Raw genomic sequence first — 26,682 nt, 5'->3', positions numbered from 1 at the left:
CCATTACCAAGAAGATGGCTGATACGGTAGTGAAAACGTGTTGAAAAGCAGCTAAAACTGCTTGAACTGTAAGCCCTAGGACCTTCCATTTAGAATTTGCATGTGAACTGACAAAAGTCTCAACCGTTATTTTGGTTTTGAACATAAAGACTTACCTTGAAATTAGGTGATCCGCTCGAAGGCATCAGCATGCATTCCACATGCGTCGATCATAAGAAAATCAAACAACTCGCGTTTTTCACACACAGTGTTCTGAGCCCTGAGAGGTAACCAGGTGGATCCGTTGTTACTGTATTCTCGAAAACTCTTGTGTTCAGTATCAGGCTGTCGCCTGTTAAAAAGATACGTTCGCATCGATGGCTTAGGAATGGTTAGCTTTGAACAAAAAATTTCGCGTATGTTATCTTGAGTGGAGAATCATCTACAGTCACGGAAATAATGTCTGATGTACGCACAGAGATATCATAGACCCAATGGTGTTACTGTTACAACTGTTAATGACAAAGCGAACAGTATTAGTCACCATTTCAGGGAATTCGCATACGATAAGAAATTTTATCTGATATAGTTTGTAATACTATGCCGTGAGATCTTAAAACTTTATCACAGCAGATGGGGGGAAAGAATGTTCGAAATATTGCCTGCCACACAATATGTACTCGGGGGCGCATAGTGATGTTACGTGGGATTTACATATGAAAGTACAGTGCGTCCACCCCCCACCCCCACTTCTCGTAAGAATTGTAGCCAACTTGTTATCCCGCGTCCCGTAGATGTTGCTGCAATCAGTTTCTTGTCCGTCGGTCGCGAGCTTTAAGCCTTGTACACACTAGTGCACAAAGTCGAGCAATTTTTATATCTAGACAACGTCTATAGACAATCGAGCGATTTTTTATCTAGACAACTGAGAGACATTTCTTGCCCATAGAGACGCTTTTTCAACAAAATCGCAGAACTTTTGACCCGTGTTCCAAATAGGACACATGAGAAAATTCTTAGACGAAGTTGCCCAACATGTCGTAGTGTGGACGTGTTGGTAGACAGAGCCTCTAGTTATTCTCTTTGCGCCGTGGTAACACGTCGTCGGTTTTTCTATTACTTTTGTTTTTCTTATTGTTAAACATCAATTATCAAGATGTGGCCACCGGAGAAAGTGTTGCACCCAACTGAAGATTTCCACGCGGCGTCGTGTTTGTGGCTAGTTAGTAATTCCGAATATAAAATTCACAACAACAAGAAGTTGGTTATCAAAGAACCGCCGAAACAGATGTTAGGTATGAGTGAGTGATGTCGGAAAAAAAACATACTGTCCTCTACTTACAAAGTCGAAAGTAAATTACTGCCTAAACGAAGCCCCTCCGCAAACATTTGACGTTTCCACCAACGTCTGCTCTTTCGATTTCTTCCACCATTTATTATTGTCACTGCACAGGGAGCGTTCCCAACAACGTGAGCCATATTTAGCAAATGTCGAGGAACAAGGCATTCAAGCGTGTACATGAGGTGAAGTATCTAGACTGGCTACATACATTGCCGAGCTAGATGTGTATAGACAGTTCCTCTACAATGTCTACAGACAAACGCTCGGTTTTATATGGAAGTGCAGCAAAAAGCGTAAAATGACTTGCTATGTATATTGCCGAGCTAGATGTGTACAGACAGTTCCTTTACAGTGTCTACAGACAAATGCTCGGTTTTGTATGGAAGTGCACCAAAAAGCGTTAAATAATATGACAAGAGCATAAGTTTAAATGCTAAGCTTAATGATCATCGTAAAATGTTAGGATTATAATTAATTTTGTTTTATTTGTCCAATCACAAAATTGGTAAAGCGATTTCTAGAGATAGTCTATCGTTTATATTTATAACGAGATTCCTGGTCATTAATAATTAGTTCCCGAGCACCGTAAAAGTCTCAAAATGCTTCACACGATTTTATAATCCAAGTGAGATCGCACAAATATGTTTTCCGAGGCAGCTTTAACAATTAATTCCATCTTTACGCGTAGTTGCACTTCACACTAGTGCGCATGTTTCCACCTCGAAAACAGATCGTAGACTGCCTTGGATTAACACAGCATCGCACAATTACGTCATCCGAGGCACTTTTTCGACGAACTGTTCCGTCTTGACATGAGATCAGATTTTAAATACGGATTCATGTATTGCCTCGTCAGAAACCGATCGTACACAAATGGTGAGCTATCTTAGTACTTTGGTGTCTTTCCTCTCAGGGCGCACTTTTGATTGGTGCATCCTTTCTATCAATAAACACTGACAGTAACTACGATTAGTAATTATCGTTTTCTGATTAGTTGAGTGATATTGAAATTATTATTATTAACAAGTTCTCAGTACAAGTATCATCAGCACAGTTGGATTTAAATAGTAAATATAAATAATAAAAGATTCGCTACTTGGCGCCCAGAGTTGTAGAGGCATCCACATTGTCTCTCCCTGTTCCAGTACGATAGGGCTCTTGCTCTCCCGTCCGTTCCCACCCTATGTGAACATCTGGCAAGTCGTTATATGAGTCTGCCTTGTGATCCTACCTACTACTAGGGCTGGGCAAACATACTCACTTTCGAACGGGCTCGAGATTTCGCGATACGCCGCAGCGTTTGATACAGTATCGAGCTTGACGATCAATCACGTGACATTTGACTCGCGCGGCGTGAGTGCGAAGGTTGCGAAAGAAACTACGAACCAGCCGCAGCACAGATTTCTCAATTTCATGAAACAGTGGAGGGAACAGTTTTAAATCCTACCACTGCACAAACTCTTATTGTGTTTCAACAGTTTGAAAAATACCGAGATCTCATACAGTATGCATGGAGGTATGAACATCGGAGTTTACACCCGTGCTCACAACAGCTAGACGGGGACGCTGCTACAGATCGTCGCGCCGCTAGATCTTCGTCCACCGGTCGCCGAGGGCCACATAGCTCCGTCTCTTGCCCACATCCGCGATTCCCTGATCGAACTGAGCTACATGACCGAGGATCTACCGGCAACAAGGGCGCCGAGCACGAGAGATTACTACCGCATCTATCAGTAACAACGTCGAACAACAACATCCAACCGTCCGCTGGACCAGGGTGTGACGAGCCGTCCAAACCCCTTACCTGCCCACGTACGCTCGTTCCTTGTGGTATGTTGTGGTGAACGGCAAATTAGCCACACACCAGCGCCTCCATTCCATCCATCTCACTGACGACCCTTTGTGTCCCCACTGAGCCGTCGTCGATTCGGACGCGCACCGCCTGACATGTGCTGTGACAGGCAGATGCTGGGATCTTGTACAACGTATGCTGGCGCTTCTGTTGCGACGACAGCAAGAGTCTGTCACGCCTGACGAGTTCCTACACCCAGATACCGTTTCCCACTACCAGGACGAACGCCGTCAACTGGCTGAAGGGCATCGTTCTGTATTACATTTTGCAAGCCGCGCCTGAAAACGCTCTGGACTTGGGGGTCCATCTGACGACGACTCCTGAGGCGTTCCGCCACCATGCATCCTACCGCACACGACTATCGAATTATTTAGGTGCATTATTCGAGGATCCTCCTGCCCATTGGGGCGGTCCGAGTACTAGAAGGCACACTTGAAAATGATTCACGGCACACGATTGATCCTCAGAGAAAACGGTTTAGACGGAGCCCCTTACACTCATTACGCGAAGGCGACTGGGAAGCTTCTGGTGGCGTTCGTAGGATCCAATTAAAACTAAGAAAAACAAGAATAAAAAGAACAAAAAGAACTGATTGGCTGGCACTAGTCCAAGAGGCAAACCCGTGCAAGATACGTTCCACATGCACCATACAGAGACGTCGGACTGGCTGCCAGAGATAGTATCGTATCTGAACTACTTTCTTCCGTGGAGAAGACAGAGTAGTTACAAGTTATGTATCAATGAAACAAGTCAGTGTGAATAGCACACATGTTGGAAGCTTTCAGAGATTATTATTATTAAAGATTATGCCATTAAATGAATGCAGTTGCTGACTTCGGTAAATATCACATGAAAATTGCCACCACAATGCGAGTGTGTGGGTTTTATTTTTGTCAAGTTGCGCAATGGATTGATCCAACAAGTACCCTTTGGCTCCTGCAAGAAACTGTTTCCACCTCACACTACTACGGAAGTCAGACAGACGCTCCTAATGTACCAAGAAGAACTGCTTGAAAAACATTCGGCAACAAATATCTTCTGGAGTCGTCGGCTGTAAGGAAAAGACACAAAAATATTCTATATATTCTTACGTAAGTAGTGGGATACTTGGGCACAGGAGTATTGCTAGTTAGTGTAAGAAAAACAATAAACGAACGAACAATATTATTTATTACAAAAAAATTCTGAGGAATCAAGTGAAAATTTTTCTTATAAAATAATAATAAATTTCCGGGTTCTTTTCGGAACAGTAGATTGCCTCTTATGGATAGGAATGTTATTATTTTACAAAGTATGGAAAGTTTCTTTTCTCCCTTTTCTTTAAGAATGTCGCGTGAGAAATGTAGTGGAGTGTACTGTTAGGGAGGACAGATGGGGCTCGCATACGCTGTAGCGCACAATAACGTGAACTGCGACCACTGCTGCCTGCGTCGCTCGCTGCTGACAAATAACACAACTATCTCTTTCTGTCTGGATTGACCTTCGCCAATCAAACTCTCCCTACGCCTTGATGAAGTCAAGGACTCTTATCCGCCCCTAGTCTAACTATTGGCGTGGTACACCGGTCAGATAACCAGTCCACCGCGATGCCACTCAATAGTCGCTCGCAGGCGTTTAGCTAGTAATCTGTCCGTGTTCACACCGCACAATAAGTGTGGTGGCCAACACAGTGAACAACGCTCAATCGCGAGCGACTCAGTATAGAGTGTCACTCCGATTCACTAACGACAGAGGTGCTCTCCCAGTGAAGTACTGAGGAGAGACTTTGTTCCTCGCTCTTTGCTTACACGTACGAGCGCACTCGCTCTTGTTACGTGTTCCCGCTCCAAGAGCGAATGCGGAACGGCCCATTTTTCTGGAAAAGTTGCATGGGTATATCATTCGCTGTGTTCCCTCACTCCTCTGACTCTTTGCGTCAGAAATATTCCGGCAATCAGCATTGCTCTTTTAAAAGGGAGAATGATGTCTCGTTTAAGTCGACCAATGTGGAAATCTGTAGCATTTCCGTTAGGCGTATACTGTCCTCCTGTGAGAACTCCATAACTACACACTCGGTCCGTGATAAAATGCGTCTTCTGGGCGCTCCCACACAATGTAGCGGAATTTGCTTTTAAGTCGAACACACGGGCAAAAGCTGTCTTCTCTCTGGGCAGTCGCTTCGGCCAAAGTATGTATATTGTTGACCCAGCCCTCTGAAGGGACGGTCTTCCCAGTGGGCTGGTTTCCTCTTTAGAACGAAAATTCCTGTGGCCATGATGTTGTGTATGCCAGCCTCGACTTTTTAACCTCGGTGTACACGTGTACAAGTTAGAGGTAGCAAGTTATACATGTGATGCCACAAGTTGTTCATGTGCTTCGAATTAAGCATCTGGTCATGGTTCAAATGGCTCTGAGCACTATGGGACTCAACTGCTGAGGTCATTAGTCCCCTAGAACTTAGAACTAGTTAAACCTAACTAACCTAAGGACATCACAAACATCCATGCCCGAGGCAGGATTCGAACCTGCGACCGTAGCGGTCTTGCGGTTCCAGACTGCAGCGCCTTTAACCGCACGGCCACTTCGGCCGGCATCTGGTCATGAATTACTTCCAGAGCAACGTTCGCCGGTGCAGTATGTAATGTTTCAAAGGCTGCTTCTGATGGTCGTTAGCGACCAAGACGGAAACGGGAGAGGCGCGGCGGTGAGTGGCAGTGATGGGTCGCTGGCTGGCGAACCCGAGCGCCGCGGGACGCCCCGGGGACGGCTTGGTAACGACGTGTCGGCCCTATGGAGGCTTCAGCCCTCAGCCTTTCATGCAGCAATGTTTTCTCCTAAATTTTGTGTGCTTGTTGCTGTATTCTATATTCTCTGGAGTCCCGATGCTATTGGTTTTAAAGGCGCCGACTATATCACTAACTGCGTGTACGGTCCGAATTCCCTGCTGTCACATCGATCAATCTCCTCCAAGGACTTACCACGAAGTCTTGATACACTCGAGGCAAAATTCTGTACCGCTTGACATGAATCGTGGTAAACAGATGTGCTGTGGCCTTCTCCACCAGACATCACGGCGCCTAGAGTATCAGCAACCAAACTGACAGCCAGCAGCCGCGGGTTGCCCGCTCGCACGCACACCGAAGCACTACACAACCGACAGGCAATATTGATGAATGGCCAAATCAGCAACAACAACAACAACACCACTGCAAAGACACCAGGGGCCACCAGGGGCCACTGCCGGCCCTCATAATCATAAGGAAGAGGTCGCTGCAGATCCCGGAACTATTTTCATACGTCGAACCACGTAATGGAAAATAGTTCCGAGGTACTCATCCGCCGAAGCGCTATAAAGGCCGGCGCTCGGCCGCACATCGGGAGTTCATCGACCGCCAGCAGACGTGGATAGCTGCCGCCCCGACAGCCTGGCTAGGATCTTCTCGCTGATCTCTGGATTAGGCTTGGTATATCGGAGAAGTCTCTGGCGGAGGCTAGTAGGAACTTATTTCTGTCGTTTTCTATATTATTTTTGTATGCAGTTGTGATTCGAAGACGAATCACTATCTTGTGTTGGTGTTATACTGGGAGAATTTGTTTTGGTTAATTGATCAGTCCAATAGATTGTTTTCGGACTTTGATCGTTAGTTTCTTCTGCTTACGCAGACATTTCAAGATGTTTCCTGGTGACCTGGAGAATTAAAGTTGAACTAAATAAGCCCTCGGTCACAATTTTTAGTCTTTCTGACCAGGTTTCAACACTTCCACGAGTGCCTTCATCAGAAATTAAATATTTAAAGTGGCCCATAACATAAGTACAAATTTATGGGAAAAGAGATTTTTTAATATAAAAGTGTAAGTACCGACTAACAGAAAGAGACACTATCACGTATAAAATAAATATCAAGCCAGAAAGGCTTTAGTCACAAAAATTTAAAAATAATACATGAAAGGCGAGCCACTTTGGCCTGCTCATACCTATAAAGCCACAGGAAGCAACAGACTGAGCCGCCCGCGTTAGCAAGTGCGGGCAGGTGAACATTACACCAAGAGTGCCATGTGGTAGCTGTAAATATAGGTAGGCTACTTCACATTTAAAATATAGACAGTTGAATGTTAAAATGAACAGTATTTAGTACACGATCTCACAGGCAAAGTTTTATTTGACAACAGCAAACTTGGTAACTTTTTTCTTTCTGTAAAAGCATAGAAATACAGTTTAAACTGATTAACCGTACAAAAGAAAAAAAACAGTACTTTCACGACGCGTATAAGATAAATATTAAGCGAAAAAGCTTTAGCCACAATTTTAAAGTAGAATACGTGGAAAGCAAGCCACTAAGGGCTGCTTGCGCTGGATTAGCCGAGCGGTCTAGGGCGCTGCAGTCATGGACTGTGCGGCTGGTCCCGTAGGAGGTTCGAGTCCTGCCTCGGGCATGGGTGTGTGTGTTTGTCCTTAGGATAATTTAGGTTAAGTAGTGTGTAAGCTTAGGGCATGATGACCTTAGCAGTTAAGTCTCATAAGATTTCACACACATTTGAAAATTTTTGGACGGGCTGCTTGCATATGTCGAGCTACAGGTAGCATCAGATTGATGCAGATTTCAAAGCTGGGACATCAACAGATGTCAGCGTGCGGACCATTCAACGAAACATCATCAATGCGGACTTTCGGAGCCGAAGCCCCACACGTGTAACCCCGATGACTACACGAAACAAAGCTTTTCGCCTCGCCTGGGCCGTCAACACCGACAATGGACTGTAGATGTCGGAAAACATGCTGCCTGGCTGGACGAGTTGTTTCAAATTGTATCGATCGGATGGACGTGTACGGTTACGGAGACAACCCCATGACTCCATAGACCTGCATGTCAGCGGGGACTGTTCATGCTGCTGGAGGGGCTGTCTAACGATGTGGGACGCGTGCATTTGGAGAGATTTGCGACCACAGATACGTCTAGATACGACTCTGACAGGTGACACGTACGTATGCATTCTATCTGATTACCTGCATCCATCCATGTCCATCGTACATTCCGACGGACTTGGGAATTTTCATTAGGACAATGCGACGCCCTACGTTTCCAGAACTGCTACAGAGTGGCTCCAGGAACACTCTCCTGAGTTTAAATACCTCCGCTGGCCGCCAAACTCTCCAGACATGAACATTACTGAGCATATCTGAGATGTCTTGCAACGTGCTGTTCAGAAGAGATCGCCACCCCGTCGTACTCTTACGGACTTATGGTCAGCCCCGCATGGTTTCAGTTCCCTCCAGCACTACTTCAGACACTAGTCGAGTCCATGCCACGTCGTGATGCGGCACTTCTGCAATCTCGCGGGGGCCCTAAAATGTGTGTGTGAATTCCTAAGGGACCAAACTGCTGAGGTCATCTGTCCCTAGACTTACACACTACTTAAACTAACTTATGCTAGGAACAACACACACACACCCATGCCCGAGGGACTCGAACCTCCGGCGGAAGGGACCGCGCAATCCGTGCCATGGCGCCTTAAACCGCGCTGCCACTCTGCGCGGCGCGCGGGTTGGCTCTTCAGTGTAGATTCGAGCATTTCCTATGGAAGGTTTCCAAGACTCGCACTATTTCACCCTGGAATATTAAAGGCCGAAAGCGACTGCTGTATCCACTTGTGGGGCGGCGGGTAATAATCCAATGGTCAGTGTGTTTAGTTATAATAGGCACTCAAATTGTCTGTACATGCTTTACACTTATCTTCGCCGTTTCCAAGAACCGGAAAATTATTTTTGCAGTCAGCCAGGAAGCAATGGAGAATATATTGACAATAATTTCCAGCCTGCAAGTCCACATCACTCTTTGTGCTCACTGGAAGCTAATGACCCTACTTGCTACTTAAGCGGCTGGATCAGGAACTATGGTTATAAATAATAGTTTTGAGATTTTTACTGATTGATGTATTCAGTAAAAGTGCACATCCACAAAATATAACTCTTAATTCTAACTAATAGCCTTCTCGGAAACAGCACTATTAACAGTTCAGAGGCTACATCTGGGGAAGTTCCAAGTAAAGTGCCGTATCGCCCTTACTTCTAATCACCAAAAGTTTACTGCTCGCCTTGAAAGTAAAAAATAATCTCGCCACTTGCCGCACGGTTTTGTCAACGTTACGGACGGCACAGTTGCTTCCGTGAAATCTAAGCAATCCAGGACGGTGCACACTCCTCGCGAGTTCACTTCTTACTTTTACCGAAAACACTTTTTGTAGCTACGCGGCGCTGACTTCATCCGAGACACAGCGCATGCGGGCGTTTGACTGACGCAGACATCTCGGTGCGAAGTGTCTTCTGCAGTTGCCTCTCTGACTATACATGGACGCAGCGGACCACCAAACGAGACATCTGCTATCAGCCGCCTTAGGCAGAGGTAGCAGTATTTAAATAGCCCGTTTTCTCGGGCATGTATTAATTAAGATCTCTATCGTTTAACAATTTAAAATCTTCTTAATTTTTATGTAAACTGAGTTAAGTTTGATTTAGTGACCGAAAATTTTTTGGGTCGACTGCCGGATAGAATTTTTAGAACGGAAGCGACAGTTGAACATGACATCTGAACAGCGTCTTTAAGATTCTATATAGTTATTATTATCTGCAATACAGTCTTGAAACTTGGTACAGATTTATTATTCCCTGATTGGAACCGAGTGTAATTAGAAAATTTTATTACAAATACAATTGATACTTAATCTACCGTGAATGAAAAGGTTTCGGTTCCAAATTTGGTTTTTAGTAAATAACTTGAAAACTAATAGAGGTAGCTTACTGGTGACACAGATACAGGGTTTTTACATGTAACTGAGATTACATACGAATTTTCGTCTCTCTGGGTCTAATATTTATCGCCTTCAAATTTTCGTAAGAACGCCGATTTTGATCAAAACATTGCGCTGATCAAGTTGAGACTTCTAAGTTTTAATTGTGACGTACATTTGCATATTCTGACAAATTTTTGTCTTTCTCGGCTTATTATTTAGAGCCACTTATTTTTTCTTAAGTTCGATATTTTGTGTAAAATATTCATTTGATCTTTCTGAGACCTTAACAATGTTGACATTAATATACTGAAGCATACGCTGATGATGTTTGGAAAAGTTGTTTTAAATTCACTCTTACCTTAAGGAGCAGTCCTTTGTCTGTTAAGCACAGGCGCGTTATGATGATGTGGCGCTGGTAGTTGGTTGGTTGATTTACTGGGGAAGGGAACAAAGTGAGGTCATCGGTCCCAGCGAATTAGGTAAGGATTGTGAAGGAAGTCGGCCGCGCCATTTCAAAGGAACTATCCCTGCATTTGCCTGAAGCGATTTAGGGAAATCACGGAAAACCAGGATGGTCGTACACGGGTTTGAACCATCACCCTCCCAAGTGCGAGTCCAGAGTGCCAACCAATGCGCCATCTCGCTCGGTGCGCTGGTAGAAGAGGGCTGGATTAAGCAAGGCACACTCGCTCGCCTCTGTGCCTGTTACAATGACACAGCGATTGTTTCGAGTCTTTTTCTTGGCAGCACTGTTTTCAAAACGTTTTCTGTATGAAAAGGCGCGGTCAAATGGTGCCACCAAGGTACTGAGGGTATTTGTCATGACAAAGAGTGTTTCCGTTAAGTTTCTCGCTGAGCTCCGCGTTAGCTTGTTTGTTGTTCAGATGGAATGTACATACTTCAGTTTTACTTGTACTGGGTTTGAGTCGCCACTTTCTAAAATAGGAGCTCATAACGGCTAGATCTTCCGTGAGAAGTGTCTCCGCATGTCCGAAATCCTTATTTCTACAAGGAAGAGCGATATCGTTAATGTAGCAGAATTTTGTTGACCTGGTATTGGGAAGGTCGGAGATATTTACACACATCAAAAAAAGTTTTGCATCACCTCCGTTTCGAGCGTTCCGGAACCTGTACAGAAAATTGGAATAGAGATCAACAAATCATTTCCGCCCTTTTTATTGCTCATGAAAACCACACATTGCATGTTGTACCACCGTACAACGAGACCTTCAGAGGTGGTGGTCCAGATTGCTGTACACACCAGTACTTATAATGCCCAGTAGCGCGGCCTCTTGCTTTGATGCATACCTGTATTCGTCGTCCATACTATCGCCAAGTTCATGAAGGCACGGTTGGTCTAGATTGTCCCGCTCCTCAACGGCGATTCGGCACAGATCCCTCAGATTGATGGTGGGTCACGTCATCCATAAACAGCACTTTTCAATCTATTCCAGGCATATTCGATAGGATTCACGTCTGGAGAACGTGCTGACCACTCTAGTCGAGCAATGTCTTTATCCTGAAGGAAGTCATTCACAAGATGTGCACGATGGAGGTGCGAATTGTCGTCCATGAAGACGAATGCCTCGCCAATATGCTGCCGATATGGTTGCGCTATCGGTCGGAGGATGGCATTCACGTATCGTACAACCGCTACGGCACCTTCCATGACCACCAGCGGCGTACGTCTGCCCCACATAATGCCACCCCAAAACAGCATTGACTCTCCACCTTGCTTCACTCGCTGGACTGTGTGCCTAAGGCGTTCAGCCTGACCGGATTGCCTCCAGACATGTCCCCGACGATTGTCTGGTTGAAGGCATAAGCGACACTCATCGATGAAGAGAACGTGATGGCAATCCTGAGCAGTCCATTCGACATGTTGTTGGGCCCATCTGTACCGCGCTGAATGGTGACGTGGTTGCAAAGATGGACCTCGCCATGGGCGTTGGGAGTGAAGTTGCACATCATGCAGCCTATTGCGCACAGTTTGAGTCGTTACACGACGTCCTGTGACTGTACCAAAAGCATTATTCAACATGGTGGCATTGCTGTCAGGGTTCCTCCGAGACATAATCCGTAGGTAGCGGTCATCCGCTGCAATAGTAGCCCTTGGGCAGCCTGTGCGAGGCATGTCATCGACAGTTCCTGTCTCTCTCTATCTCCTCCATGTCCGACCATCATCGCTTTGGTTCATCCGAGACGCGTGGATACTTCCCTTATTGAGAGCCCTTCCTGGCACAAAGTAACAATGCGTACACGATTTAACCGCGGTATTGACCGTCTAGGCATGGTTGAACTACAGACAACACGAGCAGTGTACCTCCTACTGGTGGAATGACTGGAAATGATCGGCTGTCGAACCCCCTCCGTCTAATAGGCGCTGCTCATGCGTGGTTGTTTATATCTTTGGGCGGGTTAATGACATCCCTGAACAGTCAAAGGGACTGTGTCTGTGATACAATATCCACAGAATATCCACAGTCAGCGTCTATCTTCAGGTGTTCTGGGAACTGGGGTGATGCAAAACTTTTTTTAATGTGTGTAGATTGAATAATAGGGGGGCTAAGACGGAGCCCTGTGGTAGGCCACCACTTAATTTCCTCTCCTTGTTCACATTTTCTCACAGTCAAACACGAAAATATCTATGTTTTATCATGGTGTTGACGAGAGTTACACTTTTTCGTCATCGGATTGTTTTTAGTAAATTGTATATCATCCATTCTCTCCAGAGGCAAGCAGATCAGGTAGATGCCAGTTATACTGGGGTGAGAGACTTGTGCGATAGAACTGTCAACCTTCTGATAATCTTGAAGAGCATGAGTGATTCCGAAAACATAACTGTGATACTGCTGACACAGAACTCGACAGGAAACTATGGATCAAACTGAACGGAGCTCGCACTGGGCATGGACAATGCGCAGCCTCTCTTTACTATTGGAGTGCTAAGAGTCTCTGATTTGTGACTGTGGGGCTCCGAACCAGACAATCAAGCAGATTAGAGATGATCCCCCTTGCGTTCCTATCAGGGAGTTGGAGCGACCTAATAAAAGCTGATGACACAGCTCTTATATGGATTAGGAACATAGATATTGAGATTTAGTTAGTTTTAAATCTATTTTTGTATTTTCGTATTCTTGTTATATACAAATACTAGTGTTATATAACTGTATTTTTAAACTGCGTTTGAGCGATACGAATAAATAAAATAAGTGCTTGTTTCGGCTCACACTGCTACAGACCATAAGATGGCTAGCGTAATATATGTGTAGATGTACATATGTACTTTTTCCTGACTTGATAAACAAATAAAGAAGGTGAAATACTTTATTTTATTTTCCAGCCTCAGATCTCAAGCATTTACACAGTTATTTCATGAATGTGTTAAGACTTTCAGGGATGATTGAAGAAGATAACTGTATCACATTGACGTAAGGGACCCTGATCCGAAAAGCACTGAGTCGAAAGTTATAAGCGAAAATCCTTGTGATTCCTGTGACAGTGGGATCTGTGTACGGGTACTGTTGTTGCTAAGGTTGTAGGCTAGACGCTTCCGTAGGTGTTAGTATGAACCAAAAGAAGAAAAAAGGTCCAGTAAATAAGGGCTCTAAAGTGCATACCTTAAGAGCTATGAGCACTTGTTCATCTTATCTTCTACTAAACAAGTGGTCAAAGGAGCACTGAACATCTTTTCTTGTTATGGTCCATACTACCACCTCTAGAAGTTGCCTACCCTACAACCGTAGCAGCAACAATACCGGTACACATATTCCACTGTCACCGGTATCACAAGGGTTTTCGCTTATAACTTTTCACTCGGTCCTTTCCAGAGCAGGGTCCTTTCGTCAAACTGATACTTTTACTCTTCTCCATCATCCCTGAAAATTTGTAACATCATCACGGAATCACCCTGTGTACCAGTGAACAGTTAAAACGGTCACCAGTTACCAGCTGCAAGACGCGTATAGCACGGCGGAAAAATATTGACTTTCAGTGTTTGATACTATTACTGACCGAATTTAAAACTTCACACTGTTCTGGTAATCTACTCATTAAGAGGTATAATGCCACTTTAAACGGTTGACAAAATAAGCCGAAAATGAAAGATAAAAACTGCGTGTACTTCACGAAGTAGCGTAACTCATAGCACATCCAGTATTTGAGAATGAGAACACTACAAACTTCAAATATAATTCAAACCTTTCCGAAATTCTTCGCAAATATCCTCCACAAACTAATGAAAGGAAAAAAGTTTATCGCTTACTACATTTTCGCTCTTCCGGCACTAAGACGTCAGCATCAGGCACGACGTTTTAATTTATTACTTCTTTGCTGCTAATTCTATTCTCCGTATATTTTGGACACAATATCCACATATACCACTGAATGTACCTGCAAAACTATATCGCTGCGCAATACGTCGTTCAGGGTGTACGACGTCTTAAACTTTGATATGCGTGAATAACAGGTGCGCGGAGCGCGAATAGCCTAGACTGCACTCGTCCTGTGGTAACAATGGGAGCACTTAGCAAATTCACAGGAAATTTAAACATAATTTCAAAACTTTTCTAAGCTTTTTCTCGGTTATAACCCCACAAAAACCATGGGAAGACATGTTATCGCTTACTAAACCATCGTTGCTCACAAGGTAAAACTTCGGTTCTGGTTTTCATTTTTCCGTTACTCTATCGGTGAATAATCGGAAACTTGTTGTTGTTGTGTTTGTTCTTCAGTCCTGAGACTGGTTTGATGCAGCTCTCCATGCTACTCTATCCTGTGCAAGCTGATTCATCTCCCAGTACCTACTGCAACATACATCCTTCTGAATCTGCTTGGCCTCCCTCTACGTTTTTTACCCTCTACGCTGCCCTCCAATACTAAATTGGTGAACCCTTGATACCTCAGAACATGTCCTACCAACCGATCCCTTCTTCTAGTCACGTTGTGCCACAAACTCCTCTTCTCCCCAATTCTAGTCAATTTCTCCTCATTAGTTATGTGATCTACCCATCTAATCTTCAGCATTCTTCTGTAGCACCACATTTCGAAAGCTTCTATTCTCTTCTTGTCCAAACCATTTATCGTCCATGTTTCACTTCCATACATGGCTACACTACACAAATACTTTCAGAAACGACTTCCTAACAATTAAATCTATACTCGATTATAACAAATTTCTCTTCTTCAGAAACGCTTTTCTTGCCATTGCCAGTCTACATTTTATATCCTCTCTACTTCGACCATCATCAGTTATTTTGCTCCCCAAATAGCAAAACTCCTTTACTACTTAAAGCGTCTCATTCCCTAATCTAATTCCCTCTGCATCACCCCACTTAATTCGACTACATTCCATTATCCTAGTTTTGCTTTTGTTGATGTTCATCTTATATCTTCCTTTCAAGACACAGTGAATTCCGTTCAACTGTTCTTCCAAGTGCTTTGCTCTCTCTGATATAATTACAATGTCTTCAGCGAACCTCAAAGTTTTTATTTCATCTCCATGGATTTTGCTACCTACTCCGAATTTTTCTTTTGTTTCCTTTACTGCTTGCTCAATATACAGATTGAATAACATCAGGGAGAGGCTACAGACCTGTCTCACTCCCTTCCCAACCACTGCTTCCCTTTCATGTCCCTCGAGTCTTATAATTGCCCTCTGGTTTCTGTACAAATTGTAAATAGCCATTCTCTCCCTGTATTTTACCCCTGCCACCTTCAGAATTTGAGAGTTTTCCAGTCAACATTGTCAAAAGCTTTCTCCAAGTCTATAAATGATTATAAAACCAATATAACTTGGATTTAGCGTCATCAACCATTAGGGTTTTACGTACTTAACGTCAAATATTTAACACATTAACTCACTTAGAAAGTAACCAGGCGTATGAAACTTTTTTATACATGCATGATCGATTGTTTAATATATTCAAGGTGGCCTGTACCATGGGTGCTTCACACGCGACTCTATCCAGTACAATAAAGTGTGATGTATTACGTAACAGATGGGCACAACGAACAGTTCCGAATACAATTTCTTTGAGCCTTTAGCGAGGGAGATTTCTGAACGAATAAGTTATAACATAATTTCTGATTTACTTAATTTCCAATTGTTTTCTGTGATGTTTTGTTGTTTAAAAATAAAAGGTCAATATATTAAAGTACGCTACTGGCCATGCAAATTGCTACACCAAGAAGAAATGCAAATTATAGACGGATATTCATTGGACAAATATATTATACTAGAACTGATATGTGATTACATTTTCACGCAACTTGGGTGCATAGATCCTGAGAAATTAGCACCCAGAACAACCACCTCTGGCCGTAATAGCGGGCTTGATACGTCTGGGCATTGAGTCAAACACAGCTTCGATGGCGTGTACAGGTACAGCTACCTATGCAGCTTCAACACGATACCACAATTCATCAAGGGTAGTGACTGGCGTATTCTGACGAGCCAGTTGCTCGGCGACCATTGACCAGACGTTTTCAATTGGTGAGAGATCTGCGGAATGTGCTGGCCAGGGCAACAGTCTATCATTTTCTGTATCCAGAAAGGATCGTACAGGACCTGCAACATGCGGTCGTGCATTATCCTCCTGAAATGTAGGGTTTCGCAAGGATCGAATGAATGGTAGAGCCACGGGTCGTAACGCATCTGAAATGTAACGTCCACTGTTCAAAGTCCCGTCAATGCGAACAAGAGGCGACCGGGACGTGTAACCAATGGCACCCCATACCATCACGCCGCGTGATCCGCCAGTATGGCGATGACGAATACGCGCTTCCAATGTGCGTTCATCGCGATGTCGCCAAACACGGATGCGACCATCGTGATGCTGTAAACAGAACCTGGATTCATCCGAAAAAATGACGTTTTGCCATTCGTGCACCCAGGTTCGTCGTTGAGTACGCCATCGCAGGCGCTCCTGTCTGTGATGCAGCGTCAAGTGTAACCGCAGCCATGGTCTCGGAGCTGATAGTCCATGCTGCTGCATACGCCGTCGAACTGTTTGTGCACATGGTTGTTGTCTTGCAAACGTCCCCATCTGTTGACTCAGGGATCGAGACGTGGCTGCACGATCCGTTACAGCCATGCGGATAAGATGCCTGTCATCTCGACTGCTAGTGATACGAGGCCGTTGGGATCCAGCACGGCGTTCCATATTACCCTCCTGATCCCACCGATTCCATATTCTGCTAAGTCATTGGATCTCGACTAACGCGAGCAGCAATGTCGCGATACGATAAACCGCAATCGCGATGGGCTACAATCCGACCTTTATCAAAGTCGGAAACGTGATGGTATGGATTTCTCCTCCTTCCACGAGGCATCACAACAACGTTTCACCAGGCAACGCCGGTCAACTGCTGTTTGTGTACGAGAAATCGGTTGGAAACGTTTCCTCATGTCAGCACGTTATAGGTGTCGCCACCGGCGCCGACCTTGTGTGAATGCTCTGAAAAACTAATCATTTGCGTATCACAGCACCTTCTTCCTGTCGGTTAAATTTAACGTCTGTAGCACGTCATCTTCGTGGTGTAGGAATTTTAGTGGCCAGTAGTGTAGTAGCGTACGGAGTTTGAATACGGCTGCTGCCCCACAGCGAGAAGCACAATTTGCAGGTCCCGCGTGAAATTCTTAATGAATTAACGACGGGGGGGGGGGGGGGGGGGGGGGAAGATTACTGGTTTGTAAGAACTTGACAATATATCGAACTGAAGTCGTCAGCGCACATTCGCAATCCTGTCATCATCGGCTAGTTTCCGACCCCTGTACCTACCAGAACGTCTTTGCTTCTATTACCGTGTACTTCCAGCCGTGTCATTATTCTACGTCTGTTTTACAGAAAGAATCTGGCGCTGACAGCGTGTGCCTTTGTGATTGGCAGGCAGTGCAGGAGGTGTCCGCCGCCCGCAGCCCAGCGAGTCGCGAGCACGCGACAGCCGCCGCCTCCGCCAGAGCGAGGGCCTTGACCCTGTGGGATGGCCACCTGTTGAGGGCGCCAGACCAGGACCAGACAGCCGCCGCCCTCGCCACCTCACAGCCGGCGCCTGCGCCTGCACGGGACTCCGCCGCCCGCACCTTTCGCTACGTTCCGCAGGTAACCAGCCACTCCCACTGACGGCCGCCCGACTCTGGCAAACTGCCAGCAGGCGACTAGATCCTTGTACTTTTACAATACGCATGCCATTTTAGCTTCGACTTCCCTCTGTGTCCAGATTGGTAGTGTATCCCCACAGAATGTGGAACGTAAACTCGAGCAGTCATTAGTTCTCCACGATTGCAGTATAGCCCAAGAAGCCACGAGGAGTGAACACTATAGACCAGTATTTCTCAAAGTGGGGTGCACCGACCCCTGGAAGTCCGCGGCACCTAGGCAGGAAGCCAGCGACGAATTTGAAACGTGTTGTAATGCGAAGGTCACTCCAAAAGATATGCACTCTATTTTTTTTATCTATCTTTTATTCTCCATGTTTGAAAGTTTTACAGCGTGTAGATACATCCTTTAGGAACAATATTTTCATTACTCCACATAATTTCCATCCCTCTCAACTGCCTTACGCCATCTTGGAACCAGCGCCTGTATACCCGCAGGGTAAAATTCTGGACCAACCTGTTGGAGCTACTGTTTGGCAGCGTGCACAAGGGAGTCATCATCTTCAAACCTCGTTCCACGAAGAGAGACTTCCAGTTTCCCAGAGAGATGATAGTTACCAGGAGCCAGGTCAGGACTGTAAATCGGGTGTTTCAGTGTTGTCCATCCGAGTTTTGTGATCGCTTCCATGGTCTTTTGACTGACATGTGACCGTGCATTGTCGTGCAATAGCAAAATATCCTGCTTTTGACGATGTGGTCGAACACGACTCAGTCGAGCTTGAGGTTTCTTCAGTGTTGTCACATATGCATCAGAATTTATGGTGGTTCCACTTGGCATGATGTCCACAAGCAAGAGTCCTTCGGAATCGAAAAACTACATAGCCATAACTTTTCCAGCAGAAGGTGTGGTTTTGAATTTTTTTTCTTGGGTGAATTTGCATGATGCCACTCCATTGATTGCCTCTTCGTCTCTGGTGAAAAATGATGGAGCCATGTTTCATCACCTGTCACAATTCTTCCAAGAACTTCATCTCCACCATTCTCGTACTGTTCCAAAAGTTCGCTGCATACCGTGTTTCTCGTTTCTTTGTGAGCCACCTTGTCCAAACCTTTTTTAACTCCAACATTTTCAGTATTCTGCAAACACTTCCTTCCCCTATCCCAAAGTAGCATGACAGTTCGTTCATTGTGACGCGTCTGTCAGCAGTCACCAATTCGTTACCTCTCTGCGCATTGTCTGGAGTGTGTGCAGCACGAGGCCTGCCGCTGCGAGGACAATCCTCAATATTGCCGTGCCTACTTTCATCACGTAACCTGCCTGCCCACCGACTAACTCTGTACTGCGATCGACAGCATCATCTCCATGCACCTTCTTCAACCTCTTGTGGATGTTTCCCACTGTCTCGTTTTCACAGCACAGGAAGTCCATGACAGCACGTTGCTTCTGGCGAACGTCAAGTGTAGCAGCCATCTTGAAGACGTGGTGTGACGGCGCCACTCACGGGAACAGGTTGAACTAAGTTTGAAAACAAGCAGGAAGGATGTATCTACAAACTGTAAAACTTTCACACATGCAGAATGAAAACTGTATTTTTACAAAAATAGGGTGCATTTCTTTTGGAGTGACCCTCGTAAAATGAAACTCACAGATTTTAAGCGATAAGTGTTTTTTCAGTTACTGAAAAGAAAGCAGTTAGATATTATTCCTACGTTTATAAATTTAAATGTTTTCCTTTTTTACTAAACTTCTGCCCTGAAGCCTGTCAACCGTTATATAGGACTACTTCAAGTGGGAGAAACTCCTTCTTCGTTAGGGCACTTATCCAAAAGCGGTTGTACATTAACGGCACAAAGCCTCGGAATTTCGTGGATTTCTTCTTCAAGTGGAGGAAAGCTGGCACCACTTCCACCAATTTCAGTTAAAAAAGTAAACCTTAGTCTTTCTTATGCTCATAAGCATCATGCGCCCCCCCCCCCCTCCCCCAATTCTGGGATTTCTAAAAAAAACGATGAGCAGCTCCTGCCAAGACATGTTCCTAGATCCGCCATTGCGAGTAGCTCTTGACTCAAATTCGGCGCGGTTAATGTAAAATTGTCTTGGAAGATAGATCGCAACCACCTGATAAAAGTACAGACATAAACAGGAAAGCAGATCTATTCGTTTTCAGCCGTACTGAGTGTAAAGAGACAACTTATGAGGAGCTTTTGTTCCGAACGGATACTCTTCGAAGAAGAAGTGTTTTGTGCGCTTAATCGGTTCATGATACAAGAATATTACGTGGAATAAATGTGCGGCTGTCAGTACGGACGAAGCACGTGCTTTTGGATTTTTGAAGACGGCCATCAGAAGTAAAGTGCACTCGTTGCTTCATACACAGAGAAGCTTTAGCAGCGAGAAAAACGCCCGAGAGTTGGAGATGCATTCTGGATGAAGTAAATCATGTTATCTAAATTTCCGTCTTTTCACAGTTTTAAGTGAAGAAATTGACAGTGAACACACTTAGCTTTTCTTGTCAAGAAGTAAAGCTTTATATCGGTTCTCTGAGCTGCGTGATCAAATACGCTTGTTTCTTCTGGACAAGCAACATTCTTTTTCAAGTGAAATATGGTGTGATTTTGACTGGTTGTGTAAAGCGGTCTATTCGGTGGATACTTTCTCCTTTCTCAACGACCTTAACATAGACCTGCAAGGAATAAAATATCTTCCAGGTTAAAAATAAAGTTGAAGCTACAATTAAGAAGCTGCAGCTGTAGGCAGTACGAGCACAAAAGAATATCTATTCATCATTTCCAGTGATCAAGAACTTGCAGGGTGAAAACTGTCTACTGAAGTGCCACAAAACGATTGTAGGACATTTGAGTGCATTAGCTGCAAGTTTTCCAGAATATTTCCCTGTCCCACAACCTGTTAGTTGTTGGACTGAGAATTCTTTGACTACTAAGGAACTCTATGGCAGTAGTAGGGAGATGGAGGCATGAGCGCAATTTTGATATCAAATTAATTTTGATATCAAACTAATTAACTGGGTCAATTACTTACCCCATCCAATCATGTTCAGCCCCACCCTAGATGAAGTCATGTGCTTTCGTTAGCCTACACGTGGGTCCCAGTCCAGTCCTCCCTCCCCACCCTACCCCCTCCCACACCTAACCTACTGACCAGAATTTCAAAAATGGTGGGACTTTCCAATTTTGGCAGGAATTTCATTGTCTAGGGCTGTGCTGACGTCCCATCCCATCCCCACCCAGGAACTGGTGGGAAATTAAAAATGGCGGTGCCCTTTCTGGGACTTGAACACTGGTTCTCCTGGAAGGAAGTGCACCTCCCTAATACAGTTATACCACCAGAGGCGCAAGAAATTGGCAAAAGCCAATAGGAACGCAGAATCTGGTCACGTCGGGGATATAAGATGCGTCCAGCAGCTCTGCAGCGTCAGTTTGCAGTCAGTCAGTATGAAGCGCCAGTCGAGATCGTCCAGCGCCGCTCCGGTGCAGCAGCAACAGAATAGGAAGAAGCCGCAGAAGACTAAGTACCCGCTACTTAATGTCTGCGCTTATTGTCGTGTGAGGAAGATGACCTCTTTGTGCTTTTGTCAAGGCGTGTAACGGTTTTTCTTCTTTGCTGATCAGTCTTGCCTGGCAACGGAAGACAGCAAAACGAAAACTGAAATTTTAAATTTAACATTTGAGAAATCTTTCACGCAGGAGGATCGTACAAACATACCGCCGATGAGTCTCGTACAGATTCCCGTATGGAGGACATAGTGATAGACATCCCTGGGGTTGTGAAGCAGCTGAATGGGTTGAAAATAAATAAATCGCCAGGTCGTGATGGGAATCCAGTTCGGTTTTACGGAGAGTATTCTACTGCATTGGCTCCTTACTTAGCTTGCATTTACCGCAAATATCTTGCCGAACGTAAAGTCCCGAGCGACTGGAAAAAAGCGCAGGTGACGCCTGTGTATAAGAAGGGTAGAAGGACGGATCCTCAAAATTACAGACCAATATCCTTAACGTCGGTTTGTTACAGGATTCTCGAACATATTCTCAGTTCGAATATAATGAATTTCCTTGAGACAGAGAAGTTGCTGTCAATGCATCAGCACGGCTTTATAAAGCATCGCTCCTGCGAAACGCAACTCGCCCTTTTTTCACATGATATCTTGCGAACCATGGATGAAGGGTATCAGACGGATGCCACATTCCTTGACTTCCTGAAAGCGTTTGACTCCGTGCCCCACTGCAGACTCCTAACTAAGGTACGAGCATATGGGATTGGTTCCCAAATATGTGAGTGGCTCGAAGACTTCTTAAGTAATATAACCCAGTACGTTGTCCTCGGTGCTGAGTGTTCATCAGAGGTGAGGGTATCATCTGGAGTGCCCCAGGGAAGTGAGGTAGGTCCGCTGTTGTTTTCTATCTACATAAATGATCTTTTGGATAGAGTGGATAGCATTGTGCGGCTATTTGCTGATGATACTGTGGTGTACGGGAAGGTGTCGTCGTTGAGTGACTGTAGGAGGATACAAGATGACTTTGACAGGATTTGTGATTGGTGTAAAGAATGGCAGCTAACTCTAAATATAGATAAATGTAAATTAATGCAGATGAATAGGAAAAAGAATCCCGTAATATTTGAATACTCCATTAGTAGTGTAGCGCTTGACACAGTCACGTCGATTAAATATTTGAGCGTAACATTGCAGAGCGATATGAAGTGGGACAAGCATATAATGGTAGTTGTGGGGAAGGCGGATAGTCGTCTTCGGTTTATTGGTAGAATTTTGGGAAGATGTGAATCATCTGTAAAGGAGACCGCTTATAAAAGACGAATACGACCTATTCTTGAATACTGCTCGAGCGTTTGGGATCCCTATCAGGTCGGATTGAGGGAGGACATAGAAGAAATTCAGAGACGCGCTGCTAGATTTGTTACTGGTAGGTTTGATCACCACACGAGTGTTACGGAAATGCTTCAGGAACTCGGGTGGGAGTCTCTAGAGGAAAGGAGGCGTTCTTTTCGTGAATCGCTACTGAGGAAATTTAGAGAACCAGCATTTAAGGCTGACTGCAGTACAATTTTACTGCCGCCAACTTACATTTCGCGGAAAGACCACAAAGATAAGATAAGAGAGATTAGGTCTCGTACAGAGGCATATAGGCAGTCATTTTTCCCTCGTTCTGTTTGGAAGTGGAACAGGGAGAGAAGGTGCTAGTTGTGGTACGAGGTACACTCCGCCACGCACTGTATGGTGGCTTGCGGAGTATGTATATAGATATGTAGATGTAGATGTAGATGCGACGCCGTCCAGCCTGCTGGGGTCTGCAACAGCGACGTGTCCCAGCCCGTCGGGACCCGCAACAGCGGCGGCATCCTGGGTTCCTGTTGCGCCCCTGGTCAGTTTGATGGAGCAGGACTATGAGCTGTTATTGTCGGTTGAAGATGCCCAGCAAGCCCCTCACTGGGTGAAGCGCACCGGGAGTCCTAAACAATATGACGCAGGTCGGTACTGGACCCCATCATCCGCGCCATCACAGAATATTCCAGTGATATTGCATGGACAATGTGAGGATGTGGTGGATGAGAAGATACCAATTAAGCCCCGTGCACCACTACTGTTCACTTCATTGCATAATATTTACTTATTATAGTGTGTAATAATTATATATTGGTATAGAAGCAACCACAGACATAGACTGGTGTGCTGCGACAGAGATCTAGAATGAAGCCAAAAGTGCTAAAGTGCGGTTTACAGAGAGCATTGGGATGAACTGTGTCGCTCCAAAGCCAACATCAAGCAGCAGTTGACCGTCGAGTATCATCCGAGCCGTCCTCCTCCAGACATTTATTGTGCTGCTCTAACTCAATCTATTACAACAGTGTACAATGACTCGGCACTCCATGAGAAATCAGATAAGACATCCATTTATCTACAGCACTCCACCGTAAAAAATTTTTCAGTCTACAGCTGGTGCTATCCATTGTGTTGGAAAGACTGAACACTTGGTAGCCTTGTCTTAAAGCCGTGTCTAAAGACATTGCAGAGTATCTAAGTATGAACAGTGTGCATGAATAGACTTCGAACAATGGGTTAATATAGTGCCATGGAAAACTAATGTACTGCCAAGTTGTTTGAGAGAATACATCCTGAATTCTGTGCTTACAAGAAGGCTTTATTTTCTGTACTGGATTTAACATAAAGAAAAAACCAGTTAAATGTTTTTTATTCCAGTCTTTGATCACAATATGAACTCTTTAGACGATGACCGGTTTCAGTCCGTAATAACCATCCCCGGATCTTTTTTACACCATGTCCTAAAGTGATAAGGCCATAATGGCATCGTCAAAACATATAAATATAATCAGCATAGCATCGTCATATAGATCTAAAATAAGGTGTAGAATAGTCCGCATCGTGCACACAGTCATTGCAACTCAATGACTGTGTGGACGATGCGGCCCCATAGTATGGGGACGCTACACCTAAACAAACATCGAAACACAGCGCACGGAAGAGAGAGTATTCCTGCTAACGAGGTTCCCTGGCTGGCAGTTGGCTGTTCGCTACTTTGGACGCGATTGCATTAAATACGTGAGATGTATTCCGTGGGGTTTTGCGGTGCGGCGGCAAAACACAGACACTAAACTTATTACAGTGAACAGAGACGTCAATGAACGAACGGACGGATCATAAGTTTGCGAAAATAAAGAAACTAAACTTTTCACTTGAGGGAAGACCTGAACCACGGACCTCTCGTTCCGCAGGTGCTCACGCTAACCACGGGACCGCGGAGCTCCTGAGCTCACAGTGTCCTTGATGTTGCCTATCTTGTACATGGACTACTCAGTTTGTATATTTTGCTTATTTTTTTCATAGTTCCACACAACTTCTTCCTGTTTTATCGACTGATCTGTGTTCAGTTTTTCAAGGCCTATCCACTGTGCCAACTTGTAAGTAAATCTGAGGGGGGTGCGATGGGGAGGTTCCCTTGTGAGTGCTATATTAACAAATTATTTCAATTTCAAAGTTACATTAACATTTAGTAAGTAAATCATATTATTTATACGTGGAGAATAATTATCATTATTTGGAGGATAAGGAAGCTTCTTTAACTGGCAAGCAAAACATGGTATTATTACAAACTCGGGCTAAGAATCACGAGCCAAACCCTGCAACTGCTTTTGCGTTATGCTTTCCAATTTTACCTTGAATTCCATCTTCAAGCGTATTTAAGCCATCTGAACCTCTCCTGGCTGTATAACTGAAATCAGGCCTTGAGTCTGGTGAGATCTGCCATCACCGACATGAGGGCAGCGTGACACGTCTTCTGACTCCGAGCTGTCGACTGACACTCTCGCCAGTGTTGCCAACTCTAAAAAACCCGAGTCGCTAGATTGAATATCAAAAGTCGCTAGAAAGTCGCTAAAACTGATTTTACTAGGGGTGCATTGAAAATTTCGTGCTGTGAATAGTGCAATAAGCCAGTGGGGGGAGGGGGGGCGTAATAAAATATTAATAAAAATTGTCTCATACGTAATTGCTATATTGTCTTAATTAAATGACGCATCGCTTGCAACAACATACATATAAAATACGCTAACGTTTATTTAAACATGTTATCATAATTGACGCAACACATAAATTGTTGTTTCAATCACAGTAGTCAAATATACTACAAATATACAACTATATTTGTAACAAAAGAAAGCAAGAACTCAAATTAGGTTACAAAATATATACATACCGGAATGTGAGCTATTCATCGTCGTCACTTAGAAGATGGAATAACTATTCTGTTTCATGCTCTGACACAACTGCAGTTGATGTAGAGGGTTGAACGTCGCTCAGAAGGCGATGTTGCAGTTCTACTGGTTTTGTCGCAAAAGAGTTACTTCCAATGATCAAATGAAGCAAAATCTTTATTTTGTTTCTTCAGCTGGTCTCTCAATATGATCAAAGCATTAATTGTCTTTAACGAAAAACTGTTACGTTGTTTAGTTTTTATAATGTTCATAGAACTGAAAATTCTTTCCACTTCTGCATTTGAATGCGGTAGGCATAGAACAGTTATTGCTAGCTGTGAAATCGAAGAAAAAGGATTCTCCCCTGCGGCATTTTTATACTGCAAAACCTCACTCCAAAATCGAACAGTGTTAGTAGTGTTATTCCACCTAATGAAGTTGATATTATGCCATTCTTGCAGCATACCGTCTATGAAATCGCCACTAAAACCCAATTCTTTGGCTACATCCGCTACAGCATTATTTTTATTCACTTTAAGTATTTCTTCAACATTCAGCATTGACTTTTTTTCAGGATCGTAACGTTACTTGGCAGTCTTTGTTGAATTTCTTTTATGAGTTTCAGACTAAACTGAATGCATCTCTTCTTCAAATAAACTTTATTTTCTTCAGACAAACTTGACTCAGACAATTTCTGTTCAAACATAAAGCCAAGGTTGGGATTTGCGTACATACATTCGCTTGGAACTGGTGTTGTCAACAAATCAACAGTTGGAAAAACTATGTTTTGTCCGAGTGACTGCATGAGAAATATAAGTGTATCTAGTAATTTAGTGGGGTCATTGTCTTCTCCTTCAAAAGCTTTTATTGTTATTTGTACGTCTTTTAAAGCATGTTTA

The 26,682-nt window shown here is 44.3% G+C and overlaps 1 protein-coding gene across 1 annotated transcript in view; it reads left to right on the top strand.

Moving 5' to 3' along the window:
• The window catches only part of LOC124622399 (tumor necrosis factor alpha-induced protein 8-like protein), a 905,915-nt gene that overhangs the window by 348,697 nt on the left and 530,536 nt on the right, over positions 1 to 26,682 (top strand). The window contains exon 2 of the mRNA XM_047148087.1: positions 17,831 to 18,043. The gene's annotated coding sequence lies outside the window, so the exon portion shown is untranslated. The remainder of the gene's footprint in view (positions 1 to 17,830; positions 18,044 to 26,682) is intronic.

Source organism: Schistocerca americana, chromosome 7, assembly GCF_021461395.2.
Source record: "Schistocerca americana isolate TAMUIC-IGC-003095 chromosome 7, iqSchAmer2.1, whole genome shotgun sequence".
Lineage (NCBI taxonomy): Eukaryota > Metazoa > Arthropoda > Insecta > Orthoptera > Acrididae > Schistocerca > Schistocerca americana.
Note: the sequence above shows the minus strand (reverse complement) of the source record. Positions and strands in the feature narration are given on the sequence as shown.